Raw genomic sequence first — 19792 nt, forward strand, 5'->3', positions numbered from 1 at the left:
ACTCACCAAGATGGAAAAAGACCCAGAAGGCAGATATGTGGTAATATGGGGGACCTTTGAGCAGATGGAAGTATGTATTGTGAATTCGTACTTCCCCAATCACAATATCCCAACACACTTGAGGGAGCTGAGTACTAAAATGCTACAATATAGGAATGGCTTCTTTATATGGGGGGGTGATTTCAATTGCGTCCATAACCCAACGCTGGATAGGTCCTGGCCTCCAACAAGGGGGCCCTCCACTGCCACCACGTCCCTGAAAGCTATGACCGATGAACTAGATCTGGCAGATGTTTGGCGGGAAATACACCCAGAGGAAAGAGGTTATTCGTACTTCTCGTCTCCACATGCCCTTCACACTAGATTAGATTATTTCTTTGTGGGTAGAGAGCACTTACCTCAGATAGGGGATGCACAATATCTGGGAAGAACCATTTCAGACCATTCTCCACTCCTAATGGAATGGAATCACACTGGCCCAAAACCTCCCATCCCCATGTGGAGAATGCCGGTGGAAGCCCTGAAAGACCCGGCATTTAAAGAGGAGCTACATGAGTCCATAGACAATTTCATATCAGAAAATACTGGGAGCGTAGACCACGTCAGTACTCTATGGGATGCCCTAAAAGTAGTAACGCGAGGAGAAGTCATTGCTAAGGCGGGTGGCATCAGGAAACTATTGCGCAGCGAATTAAGCAGGAAGGAACGGGAAATTGTGAAACTGGAAGCTGCCCCCATAGACACCCCGAAGAGGGAAGAAGAACTTAGTACGCTTAGAGAGGATTGCGCTGAAGCATGGAGCAGATTAGCTAGATTTGACTTTGTCGCTAGAACAAACAAAGCACACGCAGAAGCAGACAAACCTGGCCGGTTACTAGCTTGGCTCTGCAAGAAAGAACACCCCAGACACATAACCACCACACTACGGGATGAATTTGATGAAACTCACAACACTCAACAGGGTGTTAATGATACTTTTACGAGTTTCTACATGCAATTATACTCTCACACTGATCGAGTCCCCCAAGACCAAATACTAGATACTCTTGATGAGATTGGCCTGCCTAAACTAACTCCCACACAAACTGAGACCTTAGACATGGACATCACACCCGAGGACATAACTGAGGCAATTAGATCCCTGGCTACATGTAAAGCCCCGGGCAGCGATGGGCTGCCTCCGGAATTTTACAAGGCATATGAACCCTCCTTAACACCGCTATTACATGAAGTCTTCTTGGAATCTTATGAAAGGGGGACCCTACCGGATAGCATGAGGGAAACTCTGGTCGTCCCAATGCTCAAGCCTAATAAACCCGCAGATAGATGCGACTCTTACCGCCCCCTTGCCATGCTTAATTATGACGTTAAAATACTTACATCAATTCTAGCTAAGAGGCTATCCAGAGTAATTGGAGACATAATACATACGGACCAGAACGGCTTTGTGCCTGGTCGTAACACGACCATGAATCTGCGCAGGCTCCAGCACATAATAGCTCAAACCGATACAAGCCAGGAATGCTATGCACTACTGTCCTTAGACGCCATTAAGGCATTCGATTCTATTTATTGGGAGTGGCTGGTGGCAGTTCTGGAGGGATTTGGCTTTGGCCAGGGGTTCATTAGGTGGATTAAGATCCTTTATAATAAACCAAGAGCACGACTAAAATCTGGGAGATATGTGTCAGAGGCCTGGGACATCTGTAGGGGAACTAGGCAAGGCTGCCCTCTCTCACCCATGCTTTACATCTTAGGTCTGGAGCCCATAGCTATTTACTTTAGAAAGCAGTTTTTTGACGCGGGCATAAGGATAGGCGGGGTAGACCACATTGTTTCTTTATATGCCGATGATGTGCTTATATATGTCAACAACCCTCTTCTTAATGTGCCAACAATGCTGGAAGTCCTTGACAATTATGCGAAGGTCTCGGGCATACAATTCAGCAAAACCAAATCCTGCTTGTTTCCGCTAGCGGGACTAAAGGGTCGGCCTGCTGAAGAACTTCCTTCGGTGGGCATAAATTGGCAAACCACTTCATTCCGTTACCTTGGGATCCAGATAATGCACACCCCAGAGCTAATGCATGAATGTAACACGAGGGCTGCACTCCCGGGACTGCGTAAATCCATGGGATTCTGGGCTAAGCTACCTCTATCAATGATGGGTAGGGCCTCCATAGTTAAAATGATTGTTCTTCCCAGATTCTTATACGGGTTCCAAAATGTGCACTTCTACATCACTAAACCCTTCTTTCTATTACTTGATGCAATAATCCGGGACTTTTTATGGGGAAGTGGTAGACACCGAGTTGCCCTATCCACATTGGTTCTACCATACAAACAAGGTGGAATTCAACTACCGAATCTAGAGAAATATTACCTTGCTGCCCAGCTGGGCTTTGTAACTAAATGGCTAGCAGACGAGATCACGTCTGAAACTCCCCTGCTACAGGACATGATATCTCCGGTAAGACTGAAAGAACTGATTTGGGCCCCCCAAAACCTGCTACGCAATGCACCCTTTTTGGTGACCCTGGGTAGAAAAATTTGGCATAGAACCAAGTCGGTCAGGCAACTAAAACAGCCATACTCTCCGGAAATGCCAATAATATCGGGGCAGGGCAAGGCCGACACCGATCTGCATAATATCAGACTCTGGGAAAGGAAAGGGGTATACACTTGGGGAGATCTATATGCTGAGGGGACCTTCCGGGAATTCCCCATGTTGCAAGCGGAGGATGGTATCCCCTCTGGCCAATACCTTTGGTACCAGAAGATTCGAAAAATAGCACGAATAGAATGGGCAACCTGGCCAGAGGAACCGGAAATGGACCCCTTCATAACACTACTATATAATCTCGGAGAAGGCGGGAGGGTGGTGTCCCAAATATACGGTCACCTAATCGACACTCCTAACCCCCGGAGTGCAGTACTTAGGTCTAAGTGGGAAACGGACATGGGACTGGAGATGTCAGATAAGGAGTGGGATAGAGCACTGGCGTTCCCTAGGGAGGTCTCTAGAAACCACAGATTTCGACTGATCCAGATAAATGTATTATACCGCACCTACCTTACCCCAAGCAAATTGGCTATATTCAACAATTCTACACAACCGAACTGCACCTGGTGCGGGACGGATAATGCAAACCTGATCCATATGCTCTGGAACTGCACCAAAACTCAGACCCTCTGGTCCAAAATAAAGCAAACGTGTGAAAAGGCGGGTCTGACCAGGTACACATGGACTCCGCATGAATGCCTTTTGGGAACCTACCCCAGACTAGCTAAATTCAAGCACTCAGTTAAACTGATGGACTTAGTGTGCATATTGGCTAAAAGAACTATGGCCATGTCATGGAAAAAGCCCACAGGTCCGATCTTCACGGTATGGCATAAAGAACTTGAGAAATGGGCGAACGCCGAAACAAGGGCCTGGGAGGATAGTGTAGCCAGATCTTCCGAAGACTCGAGCATGGCACTAGCTGCATGGAAAGACACCATGGTAAAACTGTTCCACTCTCCAGACGACAAACCCCCTTGAATAACTCGCCAGGACGAATCGCTGATCCATGCAGCCAACTAAGTCACTTGGAACTAAACCATCATGGCCCAAGAAGGCTCCTGAACTGGTTTTGCCCCCCCCCCATAACCCAAACATCCACCCTGTCGGAGACCAGTAAAACATTGTTCAAGACGACTCAGGAGACGGTTAATGTTAATTTGTTGTTTGTAGTTACTGTTTAATATGCTGCTGAACTATGTGGAAATTTGCTCATTTGATATTGACAGATGCACCCGCTGATGGTGTTGTTTTGTAACCCTAACTAAATGCCAATAAACAAATTTCAAAATAAAAAATAAAAATCATGTCATGTCATATGTGTGCCTTTTGGTCACACAGGATAGCTTGTGTTTAAGTAGCTAGGGATGCAGACAATGTGGCACTTCCATGGCAACTATCTCAGGGTGGTAGGGTTGTGACAGTTGACTGTCTCTTTGTCATCATCGATTGTCACCTGGTATGTGCCAGGCTGTGTGCACTCCGCAGGGGTGGGAGTTTAGGTGAAAAATGTGGCCACAAGCTGGGTCCGGGCTTCCTCGCCACGTGCCCTGTCCCCTCCCATGGGCAGCGCCTGTGCCTGTGGTTGGGGATGTGGGGGCACCACCATGTCCACCGGTACACCCTGCCGTGTTGCAACATTGTGCAGAGCACATGCTGCCACAATGATCCTGCACACTACTGGGGGTGCATAGAGTAGCTGCCCGCCAGAGCGGTCAAGGGAGCGGAAACGTGACTTGAGCACTCCGAATGTGCGCTCCACTATGGCCCTGGTTGCAATATGGGCAGCGTTGTATCTTACCTGGGGTGGTGTGGTGGGGTTCCGGATTGGCGTCATCATATGGTTGCTCAGAGGGTAGGCACTGTCCCCTGGGGAGGTGTAAATGGTTGTGATTATTGGGGTTTGTGTATTTGTGTGTGTGTGTGTGACATGCATGCATGTGCAAGAGCATTTGTACTCACCTAGGAGCCAGGTGTCGCCATGCTGCCCAGCTTCCAGGGCCCGGCTCAGGGCGGACATTCTGTATATGAAACTGTCATGGGTGGAGCCAGGGTAGTTTGCTTGGACAGAGGTGATGATTCCCTTTGCATCGCATACCACCTGTACATTGATGGAATGCCAGTGCTTGCGGTTTCGGTAGATGTGCTCAGTGGCCCTAGGTGGACGTAGGGCCACATGGGTGCAATCTATGGCACCGAGCACTTTGGGGAAGTGTGCCACCCTGAAAAAATCCAGGACAACGGCCTGCCTTTCTGCGGGTGTTCTGGGCATATATATGTGCCTGCGGACTGAGGGGCACGCTGTCATGATTGCCAGTACCTGGTGTAGCCAGCGTGACTGCGTGGCCTGTGAGACCCCCCCACTATGGCAGTAGTCCGCTGAAATGACCCAGTGGCCAAAAAATGCAGGACATTGAGCACCTTCTCCAAGGGGCTCAATGCTTGGGAGCAAAGGGTGAGGGATGTAAGGTCATCTTCCCACTCCCTGACCAGGTCTAGGATGATATGGGGTGGAAACCTATACCTGCCGTAGACCTGGTCGTCAGGCATCCCAAAAAGGCTTGTCCGTGGTGCGAAAATGCGTGCCCTGGCTATTCTCCTCTTCCTGCGGTGTCCCACGATCAGTGCTGCGACAAATGGGGCATTCATCGTAGCTGTATATACGTGTTTGTTGTTTGCGCGCACTTTTATACTGTGCGCGGGGACGCTTCCGCCTGCCTTCGTGTGGCGGACGCGTTGACGCCTGTGTGTGTCTTTTGCCATGCGCGGGTTTCCCGTATTCGAATCCATGAATACGGGTTGTTGGCGTGCATGTGGGCGTTCCGTGTAGTTCCCTGCAGTACTTCCCTAGTTACGCCTTCTTTTTCACGCTTTATTCCCCATTCCGCGTGTTACGCCCACTGTTCCGCCCACTTTGGTTGTGTGCGCTGCGCTATGTGCGCTTTTGCTGTGCGCGTAGCGCACGCCGTGTGTGCCCGCGTGCGCCATGGCAGGATTGGGCGCACGGACAGTGGGAAACACGCGCAGCGTCTTCCTTGAATCGCACGCATGCGCTGCGTTTCTCACGCTTGCGCCTGCTTGCGCTGGGATTTTCGGCGCACGTTTGCTCCATGAATCGACCCCTTAGTTTGTCAATGATCATGAACACACTTGGGAACTCCTTGGTGGATTTCTCATGAAAAAGCTTTTCAATATTTCTACCCCTTTGCTTGAGGCTGGCAGGCAGATTACCTCTTTTTATTTGTTTATTTGTTTGCATTTTTAAAGCACTCACACAGCCCAGGGTGCATCGAGGCGATGTTACTGAATTGAATTGTTGTTGTCTTAGTTGCATATTTATAACATGCTTAAATACCCAGAGGTTTCTAAGCGCGGACCTGGGGATCGAAATCGTCTTGCTTCCAATGGGAGCACGTTGCCACTGAGCTATCCTCCAGGGGCCCTCTAATTGACTCAACTCTCACAACAGACACGACAGTATACTTAAAAGGTGACACAAGGGCTCATGGAACCTAGTCTAGACTGTGTATATATATTTCTGTGGCTTGTGGAATCTGCTTAGATAACATGCTGTGCATAGGCCGACATCTAGTGGAAGCTGCGGAGTATTACAGTTTGTTTTTCGAAACTCGAAAATGGGCGTCGACACAGGGCGTGCCAGTAATACTATTGTCATGGTCTCTGCTTCCAAAAGGTCAGGGTTTTCCCAACTCCCTTGGAAGCAGATCCATAACCCAGGTTCCGAGTGCCAACCAGTCCCAATTGGGACCTTTTGGATCCAGTCCTGGCACCAGTGGCACCAGGCTCATAAATATGCCCAGTCCCAGCGCTGGAAGCGCCGGGCTCATAATGCTTGGGTGGACTTACCTTCAGCAGACCATGCTGCTTACTTGCCTGCCAGTTGAGCCTCTGATCCTCTTCTGTTTGGAACTACTTTTCCTGTTGGGTGGGGCTGGAGCCACTCCCTAGATTCAGAACACTGGAACTCTTCTGGAAGGCAGGAACTCTTTTCTTACCAGGAACTCTTTTCTTACTTAGGCGTGGCTGTGGAAGGAGACACCTAAGCACTACAGGAGGCTATTTAAACCACACCCGGTGGATGAATCTTGCTTTGCGTTATTCTGCAACCTCTGCAGCAGAACGCTCATCGTGTCTTCTGCATCCGGTCCTGGGCCTAAGGAAAAAGGCTTACCATCCTGAATCCAGTCTTCAGCAACACCTATAAAGACAAGAAAGAACAGGTTAGCATTCCGGCATCTGAAAGGCAAAGGCTTACCATCCTGAATCCAGTCTTCAGCAACACCTATAAAGACAAGAAAGAACAGGTTAGCATTCTGGCATCTGAAAGGCAAAGGCTTACCTACTCTTCGTGCGCTCCGGAGGTCTTCACACTGCATTCCGGAATCTGAAAGACAAAAGTTTACCAACTCTTCGCACGCTCCGGAGGCCTTCGGCGCTGCATCCCGCATCTGAAAGACAAAACAAGGTGCGTTTAAAGACATTGGGGAACTTTAATACTCACGTGCCATTACTCCTTTCCACATCTAATCCAGTGGGTATTCCGGCACCCTGCAGCCGCTCCGAACTCGTACCTGCAAAATAAAAAGACAGTTAGAGCGCATAGTGAAGCAGGCAACAAGCGCTTACTTACGTGCTTCCAGGCGCTTCTATTCATCACACAGGCTCCATCTTCAACTCACTTCAGCCCGTCATCCGCCATCGCCGGAACCCTGCAAAACAAGAGACATCATTACTAACGACTTTAAAGACATTTGAATGACTCGAAACTTACCGTTCGTGCAGTAAACAACGGACAGCAGTCCTCTGAAGTCAAGAGGCCTGCGCTACCTATCCAGTGAAGAAACTGGTTACAGCACCCTGCCCCGAGGCAGATGGAGAGCTCGGCATTCACTTACCTAAGGTGAGAGCGTTAACCTTTGGGGGTCTACAGGAGAGGAGAAGAGGAAAGAGATAGGGACACCCCAATAACCCCAGTTCATTAACCCCATATTTTCTATCTGCAGACATCTTACTCTACACGTCAGGCATACAGTGCACAGAGGTCCAGCCCAAAGAGCCAACCGGGTGCTACACATCACCTTTGAAGATACGGTAGTCGCCCAGTCAAGACCGGCGCCTCTGCTAGAATCAGGTGAGCGTTACAGAACGCAAAGCGTACCGCAAAACTCTCGCCCAGGCGCTATGGAAACCTCGGATACTGACCCCCTAGCCCGGTTACTTGGGGAACTAAGGGCAGAAGTGCATGCAGCTCGTCAGGAAACGAATGCTCTAAGAAGGGAACTAATTATTTCCAAGGAGAGAACAGACAATCTTGCTAGACAAGTGCTACAGTCACAAGCCGGACAGACCCCGTTACCCGCATCAGGGGCAAATCTTCCTTCAACATCCTCTATGAATCCAGTGCAGATCAACCTACCTGGGAATGTACCTCTGGCTCCGCCCGAACGATTTTCTGGTGACCCAAAGAGGTTTGCAGTATTTATCAATCAGTGCCGGTTGCACTTCTTATGCCGGCCAGCAGCCTTTCCAACTGATCAAGCAAAAGTAGCTTTTGTACTTTCGTACCTTAGTGGCAATGCGGCAGACTGGTCGATCCCTCTAGTTAATCAAGATGATCCGGTTCTCCATGATTTTCAAGCCTTTCAGCTTAGTATGGAAAAACTGTTCGCAAGACATTCACAGGGGCAGGCCTTGGACAATGAGCTTCTTTCGTTGCGACAGGGTAATCAAGACCTTTTGGCTTATATTGCATCTTTCAATAGACTAATAGTGGAAACTCAATGGCCTGGGGACAAAAGGATTACGCTGTTTTATAGAGGTCTACGTGGAGAGCTCAAAGACGTTTTAGCCCAAGTAGTGAATCCCCCACAAGACTGTTCGGATTATATAGACTTGGTCGTTCAAATAGATCACAGGCTGCAGAACAGGAAGGCCGATCGTTCCAAGTTTGATGCTCGAGTATTTTCCAAACCGCCAACTCCTTCCAAAGGAGTAGACTCCGGGGAACCCATGCAAATAGGGGGTCTGAAAGGTCCTCTAACACAAAGGGAGCGGGAAAGGAGGAAACAGTTGCAATTATGCCTATATTGCGGAAACTCAGGGCACTTTCTTCGAGACTGTCCGGTGAAACCTGCCAAGAAGGCAGTAGGAGCTGCAGTTACCAAAGTTACAAACTCTGAGCAGGGAAACGACCTTGCCCGACAAGAATAGAGGTCCTCTTGCCGAGCGGGAAAACCAGTTCCGTGACCTCGCATTTCGTGATACCTATGGTCCTCATTAGCCCTGATAATCCGGATCGATTACATGCAATTGAAGCTTACGTCGACAGCGGTGCCATCGGCAATTATGTGGATCATGAAATGGTTTTGAGGATGAATCTAACTCTTTGTCCCAAGGCTGTAAAGGACGTCATTACTACGGTGGATGGTACGGAGATAGCCTCCGGGCCAGTAACGCATACCACTCAAGAGGTGACGCTAGTAAGTCAAGATGGACACCATGAGAAGATCGTGTTCGATGTGATCAAGGCCCCTCAGTTTCAGATTATTCTAGGAATACCTTGGTTAGAGAAACACAATCCTCTGATCGATTGGCGAGCAAGAACGGTCCAGTTTCCAGAATGTGTCTCTACTTGTCACCCTCCACCTGGTGTTGCACTGGCCGCAATTTCTTCAGAGACTCCCCAGTTACCTCCCGAATACCTAGAATACCAAGATGTTTTCCGGAAGGATCAGGCTAACTCTCTACCTCCTCATAGGTCTTATGACTGCCAGATAGACCTGATACCTGGATCTACTCCTCCTTGTAGTAGAATTTATGCCCTCACCGAGCCTGAGAACCTTCACCTTCGACAATACCTGGATCAATACCTGGCAAATGGGTTTATTCGTCCTTCCAAGTCCCCTGCTTCTTCAGCTTTGTTCTTCGTTCCAAAAAAGGAAGGAGACCTTAGAACTTGTATCGATTATCGCTCCCTGAACCAGATCACCGTTAAGAATAGATATCCGTTACCTTTGATCCCTGAACTCCTGGACCAAGTCAGAAAAGCATGCATATATACAAAGCTGGATCTTAGAGGAGCTTACCACTTGGAGCGAGTAAAAGAGGGCGATGAATGGAAGACGGCCTTCCGCACCAAGTATGGGCTATTTGAATATCAGGTCATGCCCTTCGGACTTTGCAATGCCCCGGCCGCCTTTCAATATTTTATGAACGATGTCCTCAGAGAGCTCATAGATGTATGTGTTGTTGTTTACATTGACGACATCCTCGTTTATTCTTCATCGGAATCTGAACATCGGAAACACGTGAAAATGGTCCTCGAAAGATTGCGTCAACACAAACTTTTCGCTAAGTTGGAAAAATGTGTTTTCAACGTGACTGAAGTTGAATTCTTGGGATTCATATTATCACCTGGCGGAGTGCGTATGGATTCAAAGAAGGTCGATGCAGTTTTCAAATGGCCATCACCATCCTCCGTAAAAGGTGTGCAAAGCATGTTAGGCTTCGCTAACTTTTACCGCAGGTTTATCCCCGAATTCTCTCGAATAGTCCAGCCCATCACTGCCTTGTTAAAGAAAAACAAACGTTTTGAATGGTCTACCGAGGCGGAACAAGCTTTCCAGGATTTGAAGACTAAATTTATCTCTGCACCAATCTTAAAACACCCTCGCCCCGAACTCCCCTACATCGTGGAAACTGATGCTTCAAGCCTTGCCATGGGGGCAGTTCTATCACAAAAGGACCCGGTAACCAATCAGTTGCATCCCGTGGCATTTTGGTCCCGCAAATTCTCGCCTCCTGAAATCAATTACACGATTACTGACAAGGAACTTCTGGCTATCAAGTCTGCCTTTAAGGCTTGGCGGCATTATCTGCTGGGGGCCCGACACACCGTTACTGTGATTACGGATCACCGAAACCTGCAATATTTGAAGACCGCAAAAGCCCAATCCTCTAGACAACTCCGTTGGGCATTATTCTTTGCCGAGTTTGACTTCATAATTACCTATCGACCTGGTACAAAGAACGGTAAAGCCGATGCCCTTTCTCGGATGGGAGTGGAAGAACACTTGGTCAACCCTAAACCTGTACCAATCATTCCCGAACAAAGAATTCTGGGTGTAATCGCCACAGAATCCATAGAGGAAGTTAAGGATAAAGCCAGGCAACTTGTAACTCCAGCAGACATACAGAATTGGCATCTGCAGGGAAAGGACTTTGCAGTAAAGGACAACTTATTGTATTTCCAAGAACGATTATACCTACCCAGCACAGATTTACAGAAAAAAGTAATCTCTTGTTATCACGACTCTTTAATGGAAGGTCATCCCGGTATAGCCAAGACCTCAGAAAAGATCAAGCGCTACTTCTGGTGGCCGTCTTGGAAAAAAGATATCAGAGACTTTATAATGTCCTGTGGAGTATGCGCCCAAAACAAGAGTCAAAAGGAAAGACCAGCAGGCCTCTTACGCCCTATTGACATCCCACCTCGCCCTTGGCATACGCTTTCTATGGACTTCATCACCGATCTACCTCCATGCTCCGGATACAATACGATTCTAGTAATCGTGGACTTATTCTCCAAGATGGCGCATTTCATTCCGCTCAAAGGCTTGCCAACAGCAGCTATTCTGGCCCGAGAATTTCTCGAAAACATCGTCCGACTGCACGGTTTTCCTTCGGTTCTAATTTCGGATCGAGGTAGTCAATTTATTTCTCATTTTTGGCGAAGTTGCTGTCGGTCGGCTCAAATTGATGTGAGACTATCGACCAGTCACCACCCTCAGACCGACGGACAAACCGAGAGGACCAATCAAACTCTGGAACAGTATTTACGCTGCATGCTGCAACAAACTGAAAAAACTTGGAAAGATATCCTTTGGATAGCCGAGTATGCCTACAATAACTCTGTCCATTCGGGAACTGGGAAAACCCTGTTTTTTCTTTTGTACGGCAGTCACCCTCGAACCTCGGAGTTGGATCCCCTCCAAGATCTTGAAACACCAGCAGTAGACTACCTGCATTCTACAATCACCCAAGCCTTTAAGGAAGCTGTTTCTCACCTTCAAAGGGCTAAAGAACAATACAAGAAAGGAGCAGATCAACATCGGAAGGAAGCCCCTCACTATCAAGTAGGGGATCAAGTCTGGTTATCCACCAAATATCTATCTCTAAAAGGGCCACGCACATTCAACCCAAGATACCTTGGTCCCTATTCCATCACTACCATAGTAAACCCAGTAGCGGTCAAGTTGGACTTGCCCCCGCACATGAAGATACATCCGGTCTTCCACGTCTCTCTATTAAAACCCGTGCAACCTCAAACCCGACTAACCAAATCTCCAAAACCTATCCTAGTGGATGGAGAACTCGAGTTTGAAGTCAAAAGCATTCTGGACTCCAAGATCTCCAAATCTAAACTATTCTACCTAATTGACTGGAAAGGCTACGGCCCCCAAGAGAGATCCTGGGAACCTGCTGAATATGTCCACGCTCCTCGCCTAATCAAAAGATTTCACCGAACATTTCCTGACAAGCCAAAACCCCCAGAGAAGCCCGGTTTGGGAGGGGCCTTGAGGGGGGGTACTGTCATGGTCTCTGCTTCCAAAAGGTCAGGGTTTTCCCAACTCCCTTGGAAGCAGATCCATAACCCAGGTTCTGAGTGCCAACCAGTCCCAATTGGGACCTTTTGGACCCAGTCCTGGCGCCAGTGGCACCAGGCTCATAAATATGCCCAGTCCCAGCACTGGAAGCGCCGGGCTCATAATGCTTGGGTGGACTTACCTTCAGCAGACCATGCTGCTTACTTGCCTGCCAGTTGAGCCTCTGATCCTCTTCTGTTTGGAACTACTTTTCCTGTTGGGTGGGGCTGGAGCCACTCCCTAGATTCAGAACACTGGAACTCTTCTGGAAGGCAGGAACTCTTTTCTTACCAGGAACTCTTTTCTTACTTAGGCGTGGCTGTGGAAGGAGACACCTAAGCACTACAGGAGGCTATTTAAACCACACCCGGTGGATGAATCTTGCTTTGCGTTATTCTGCAACCTCTGCAGCAGAACGCTCATCGTGTCTTCTGCATCCGGTCCTGGGCCTAAGGAAAAAGGCTTACCATCCTGAATCCAGTCTTCAGCAACACCTATAAAGACAAGAAAGAACAGGTTAGCATTCCGGCATCTGAAAGGCAAAGGCTTACCATCCTGAATCCAGTCTTCAGCAACACCTATAAAGACAAGAAAGAACAAGTTAGCATTCCGGCATCTGAAAGGCAAAGGCTTACCTACTCTTCGTGCGCTCCGGAGGTCTTCACACTGCATTCCGGAATCTGAAAGGCAAAAGTTTACCAACTCTTCGCACGCTCCGGAGGCCTTCGGCGCTGCATCCCGCATCTGAAAGACAAAACAAGGTGCGTTTAAAGACATTGGGGAACTTTAATACTCACGTGCCATTACTCCTTTCCACATCTAATCCAGTGGGTATTCCGGCACCCTGCAGCCGCTCCGAACTCATACCTGCAAAATAAAAAGACAGTTAGAGCGCATAGTGAAGCAGGCAACAAGCGCTTACTTACGTGCTTCCAGGCGCTTCTATTCATCACACGGGCTCCATCTTCAACTCACTTCAGCCCGTCATCCGCCATCGCCGGAACCCTGCAAAACAAGAGACATCATTACTAAAGACTTTAAAGACATTTGAATGACTCGAAACTTACCGTTCGTGCAGTAAACAACGGACAGCAGTCCTCTGAAGTCAAGAGGCCTGCGCTACCTATCCAGTGAAGAAACTGGTTACAGCACCCTGCCCCGAGGCAGATGGAGAGCTCGCCATTCACTTACCTAAGGTGAGAGCGTTAACCTTTGGGGGTCTACAGGAGAGGAGAAGAGGAAAGAGATAGGGACACCCCAATAACCCCAGTTCATTAACCCCATATTTTCTATCTGCAGACATCTTACTCTACACGTCAGGCATACAGTGCACAGAGGTCCAGCCCAAAGAGCCAACCGGGTGCTACACATCACCTTTGAAGATACGGTAGTCGCCCAGTCAAGACCGGCGCCTCTGCGAGAATCAGGTGAGCGTTACAACTATCCCTAGTGTGACGTCCACTGTACCCAAGATCCCTCACGCGTCTAGGATCCTCAGATTGTTTTTTTTCCGCCATACTGGTCGGAAGCATTTTGCAGAGTCCCCTGGCCTTAGCCATACTTTTGCTAAAATATTGATTTATTGACATCCTTCCCCATCCCAACGTCGAACTTCGACACTCGACGCCGGCTGGAGAAGAAATCGACCGTCGGCTGCTGCACGACGGATTTGGGCCTCGGAAGGCCTCTGGCCTCAGCCCTGCAAGTAGGGAGAGTGGGGGGTTGGACATACACTACACTCTTGGTATATAGGTACACTTTATACATTTCCTACACTTAACAGCCCGCTGCCTCAAGGTGCGTATGGAGGGTACCCCTTTTCAATTCTGCCCCAAGTGCAATCGCAAATACCCTTGGGTCGACAGGCACGCCACGTGCAATCTCTGCTTGCCGAGGGACCACCCCGAAGCGAACTGCAGAGCGTGTAGTAGGTTTAAACCTAAGACACTTAAGGACCGTTCGACGAAGCGGTGGGCCCACCACGCCAGGCAGGCGGCCATGGCAGCGGAGGGTGCCTTCGGCGATGGCAGCGACGCCGTGCTTTCGGACGGTGAGGGCATTACGGCGTCGAAAGACAGCCGAGCGCAGGTCCCCGACCTCAGAAGGTCGTCCGACAGGGCGGCTATGGGGAAGACCCCCGGCGACACAGGCGCTTCACACACCACCCACACTAAACACACGAAGTCCAACCGAGACTCGACGACATCAAGTTCTCGGAAAGAGGCACAAACAGAACGGTCCGAATCGGTGTCCTCTGGGCGTTCGAGATCGCCGCATGACTTCAGGCAATCATCCACTCTTGCCAAGAGTGCCTCGCTCCCTAGGCTAACGGAAGTTCGATCGTCGGAAGACAAAGACGACTTCCACCCCCAGGCCGCACTCCAGGAGTCGGAGCCCGCAGACAAGATCAGCACGGCCCCACGTTCGAAGGCGTCGAAAACCTCCGGAGTCACATAGGGACAGGGAAAACACTTTTCCACTCACGGGGGAGGGGGGAAAACAGCAGAAGAAGCAGCCTCTGCACTCTTCCACACCTGTAAAACACTCCACTACTCCTAAACAGGCAGACAAGACCAGGTCTGCTGATATTTCAAAGGCCAAATCTACTCAAGATAAAACTCCAAAACTTTCTGAGAGAGTCATACCCAGTTCCAAAAAATGGTCCAGTGTCATGTCATAGATAGGGTCATGTCAAGGATGTCTTCCTTGGCAGACTTTTACGATAAAAATCCAGACCATTTCCTTTCATATGATCCACAAGGGGCTACACCCTCAGGCTCTAATGATCCTATCCCCCCGAGTAAGAAGCCCCGGTTTGAGACACCGATGAGGTCTACAGACCCCTTCGAGGTACAACCATACTCACGACCATACTCACCATATCAAGGAGAGACTTCCTTTGGTGAGGACCAAGATTTTGGCATGGTAGGAGAGAAAACCGGGACGGGCTACTATGGGGACGATGAGGACCAAGAAGAGGAGAAGGAAGACCCCGAAACCTACAGAGTAGATTCCCCGGTAGAAAAGGAAGCCCCGGTTACCGACTCCCCTGTCGATAACCAACCCCTCCTGAACGAGGTTCTCGCACGTGCAGCAGAACATTTCCATATTGACACCCACGGTGTCCAGGAGGAGAGGGACTTCCCCGAGGAGTTAGTAGGAGAAAGGAGGCCTGTTGCCCAGACCATCCCTATCCTCAAGTCTATTCAGCGAAGAATAGACCCGTCCCTGGTGAACCCAAACCTCACCAGAGAAGTCAATCCCAGAGTTGAAAAACTTTTCAGGGCAGCCCAGTCTGACCCTCTCTATATAAGAGGACACCTGAAGCCAGACTCCCTAGTTGTCACTAACACTCGTAAGAGGGCTGGAACACCCTTGTCATCGTCCGAAGCTCCTCCAGACAAGGAGAGCAAAAAACTATATGGTTTTGGCAGGAAAGTAGCCTCAACGTCCGCCTATCAGGCAAGGATTGCAAACTCCACCACCCTGTTGGCCAGCTACAACTGCCATCAGTGGGAAGAAGTCGCTGCACTCATAGCCTCTGCTCCCAAACCCTTAAAGGGCCAGTTAGCTCGGATTTCCGCAGAGGGTAGAGCCGTGTCCGGTTGCATTTTGAAAGCAACCTTTGACGCTGCAGACAACGCAGGCAGATTGATAGCAGAAGGCACTGTTATCAAGAGACATGCGTGGTTACGGCAGTCTGGTTTTAAGGCAGAAACCCAGGCATCATTGTTGGACAAACCGGTGGAAGCCGATCTGTTGTTTTTGTAAGGCGGTCGAGGACGCACTGAAGAATGCCAAGGACGAATACGAGACACTCAAGTCCCTTGGCCAGTTAACCAATAAACCCCCTAACCAGAGAGGGAATAGTAATTTTCGTCGCCCACGCGGCCAAAATTCCCAGAGAGGATCTAACTATTCCCAGGGGCAGGGTACACAGTGGAACAACAGCCAACAGTCTACCCAGGGTTACGGCAGGGGTAATAGGAGAGGATGTGGTAAAGGCAGAGGCAGCCCCAGCAAAGGAGGCGGCACGCCTCCACCAAAGCAGTGACGCTCAGTTCAGGGTCCCTTCTCACGCAACCCCAGTAGGGGGACCCATTTCCAACTTCACCCAGGCTTGGGAAGGGATCACATCAGACAGATGGGTGCTGTCAACTGTATCCACGGGGTACTGTATAGAACTACTGCAGCGTCCCCATAACCATCCTCCACGACAAAGAGTACACTCTTTAGAACATCAGAAGATTCTCCTCGAGGAGATCGCCATTCTGCTAGAAAAGGACGCGATAGAACTCGTCCCGGGACACCAGGTAAACAAAGGTATTTATTCTACTTACTTCCTTGTGCCAAAAAAAAGATTTGACAATGCGCCCAGTATTGGACTTACGGCCTGCCAACAAGTATGTCAAGCCCCAAAAGTTTTGTATGACTACGCTACAAGAGGTAATCCCCCTCCTAAAAAAGGGGGATTACATGGCAACCTTGGATATGAAAGATGCCTATTTTCATATTTCCATGTTCCCAGCGCACAGAAGGTACTTGCGCTTCAAGGTGGACAGTCGGCACTACCAATTCAAGGTACTGCCCTTCGGGATAGCTTTGGCACCAAGGGTATTCACCAAGGTACTGGTGGTGGCGGCTGCACACCTACGCAGGGGGGTAATCCCGGTGTACCCTTATTTGGACGACTGGCTCATAATGGGGGAAACCCCAGTAATTTGCAGGACAAACATTCAAAAGACTATCGACCTCCTCCACGAATTAGGCTTCTCAATCAACGAGAAAAAGTCAAGCCTGGTGCCAAGCACCTCCAAACAGTTCCTAGGAGCAATCCTAGATACTCAAAAGGGGTTGACCTTTCCTTCAGAGGAAAGAATTCGGAATATACTACTGCAAATTCCGCAATATCAGTCCGGTCACCAAATAACGGTACGCAAAGCAATGCGTTTACTGGGCATGATGGCGTCATGTATTTACCTGGTCCCCCACGCGCGCCTGCGCATGCGTCCCATACAGGAATGGTTGGCGAAACAGTGGTCTCAGGCAAATGGTCAGTGGGACGATCTAGTGGTCGTTTCGCCAACACTAGTACAAAGCCTTCACTGGTGGACAAGAGAGAATCTTGCACAGGGAAAACCCCTTTACGATCCCGAAGTACAGGCAGTAGTCACTACCGATGCATGTCTGACGGGGTGGGGAGCTCACCATCTCCACCACACAGCTCAGGGTCTCTGGTCTCCCTCAGTGTCCAAGAACCACATCAACCTGCTAGAGCTTCTGGCAGTATTCAGAGCGCTTCAAGCGTTGGAGCCCCACCTACTAAACCTGTCAGTGCAAATCCGGACGGACAGCACAACAGCCATGTTCTACCTGAACAAGCAAGGAGGGACTTGTTCGCCAAATCTGTCCAAGCTTGCCCAGAAAATCTGGATATGGGCACTCAGACGGAACATCTTCCTGTCATCACAACATGTTCCAGGGGAGCTCAATTCCCTATCGGATGCTCTGAGCAGAGACTCCCTCCCAGAGGAACACGAATGGGTTCTACACAGAGAGGTCGTAGAAAATATCTTCTCTCAGTGGGGTTTCCCCACTATAGACTTATTCGCCACAAGCGAAAACAGACAATGCCCAGGATTTGCATCCAGGTTCCCCCAACCAGACTCCCAGGGGAACGCCCTGTGGATGAACTGGTCAGGGATGTTTGCGTACGCTTTTCCACCAACTCCTCTCATCAGGAAGGTGGTGAACAAGATGAACAGAGAGTCGATGACGTTCGTCCTAGTTGCTCCCATGTGGGCAAGACAACCGTGGTTCCCACACCTACGCAGGATGGCAGTGTGCGAGCCCATCAAACTTCCAGCCTGGTACAACCTACTGTCCCAGCACCAAGGTCAAACAGTGCATCAGCAACCCAACTCAGTGAACCTGGCAGCATGGCTCCTGAGGTCATAGAGTTTGGACATCTCAATTTACCACAGAGGTGTATGGACATACTAAAGGAATCTAGGAAACCAAACACAAGGCACTGTTACTTTGACAAGTGGAAGAGATTCGTTATCTGGTGCCAGAGTAGACAAATCAACCCAGTTGATTGCACTCCTTCCACTATTATTACATACATGCTCCACCTGCTAGACACAGGATTGGTTTTTAACTCACTGAAAGTACACCTGGCAGCCCTGTCGGCATACACCACTTCCCATAACAAGGTCTCGTGGTGGAAAGTACCAGTAGTTAAAGCCTTCATGGAAGGAGTAAAGAGACTTCACCCTCCTATTTCGAACCCACCACCAGGGTGGGACCTTAATGTGGTGCTATCTAAGCTCATGGAACCCCCTTTTGAGCCCATGCATAAAAGCAGTCTCAAACACCTGACTTATAAAACGGCCTTCTTAGTAGCTATTACTTCTAAAAGAAGGGTCAGTGAAATTCAGGCTCTGTCAGTGCAGGATCCCTTCTTTACTGTCCATAAAGACAAACTGGTTTTACGCACACACCCTAGGTTCTCACCTAAGTTTATATCTAAATTCCACGTAAACCAGTCCATCGAGCTTCCGGCTTTCTTCCAGGACCCTCAAAGCTCGGCTGAGGTGAAACTACACACCCTAGATGTGCGTAGGGCGGTCCTCTACTATGTAAATAAAACCAGACCGCTAAGGAAAACAGATCAACTGTTTGTCTCCGTAGCTACAGGCAGAGTGGGGGATCGCGTCTCTAAAGGTGCCATCTCGAAGTGGATTATTAACTGTATCCAGCTGTGTTACTCACTCTCTGAAAGAACTCTGCCTTTCACGCCAAGAGCCCACTCTACTAGAGGCATTGGGGCCACTCTGGCTTTCATTGCAAATGTACCCCTTGACACCATTTGCAAAGCAGCTACTTGGAGCTCTATTCACACTTTTACTCAGCATTACTGCATTGACACCCATTCCAAGACAGATACACAAGTGGGACAAGCGGTTCTAAGACACTTATTTGCTCATGACCCTTCTCACATCCCACCTCCTTCTTCAGATACTGCTCGCTAATCTATGCACAGCATGTGATCTAAGCAGATTCCACAAGCCTCAGAAGGGATACATTACTCACCGTAATCGTATTTCTGATGCTTGTATCTGCTTAGATTCACATGCGACCCACCCTTCCTCCCCTCTGAGAGAAGACGCATGGTTGCTTGTAGTCTTACCTTTCCATATATCTGCTTGGATTATCTGTACTCACGCTACTCCTCATGCTACCTCATGTCAGAAAAAATACAATCTGAGGATCCTAGACGCGTGAGGGATCTTGGGTACAGTGGATGTCACACTAGGGATAGTATTACTGGCACGCCCTGTGTCGACGCCCATTTTCGAGTTTCGAAAAACAAACTGTAATACTCCGCAGCTTCGACTAGATGTCGGCCTATGCACAGCATGTGAATCTAAGCAGATACAAGCATCAGAAATACGATTACGGTGAGTAATGTATCCCATAAATATATATGAATGGTTCTGTATGGCTCAAATGCTGGCAAGAATTTCCTATTGTTTGGTGGACCCTGGTCAGCACAGCACTC

This window comes from Ambystoma mexicanum, chromosome 9 (genome assembly GCF_040938575.1).
Source record: "Ambystoma mexicanum isolate Mex_15411 chromosome 9, UKY_AmexF1_1, whole genome shotgun sequence".
NCBI lineage: Eukaryota > Metazoa > Chordata > Amphibia > Caudata > Ambystomatidae > Ambystoma > Ambystoma mexicanum.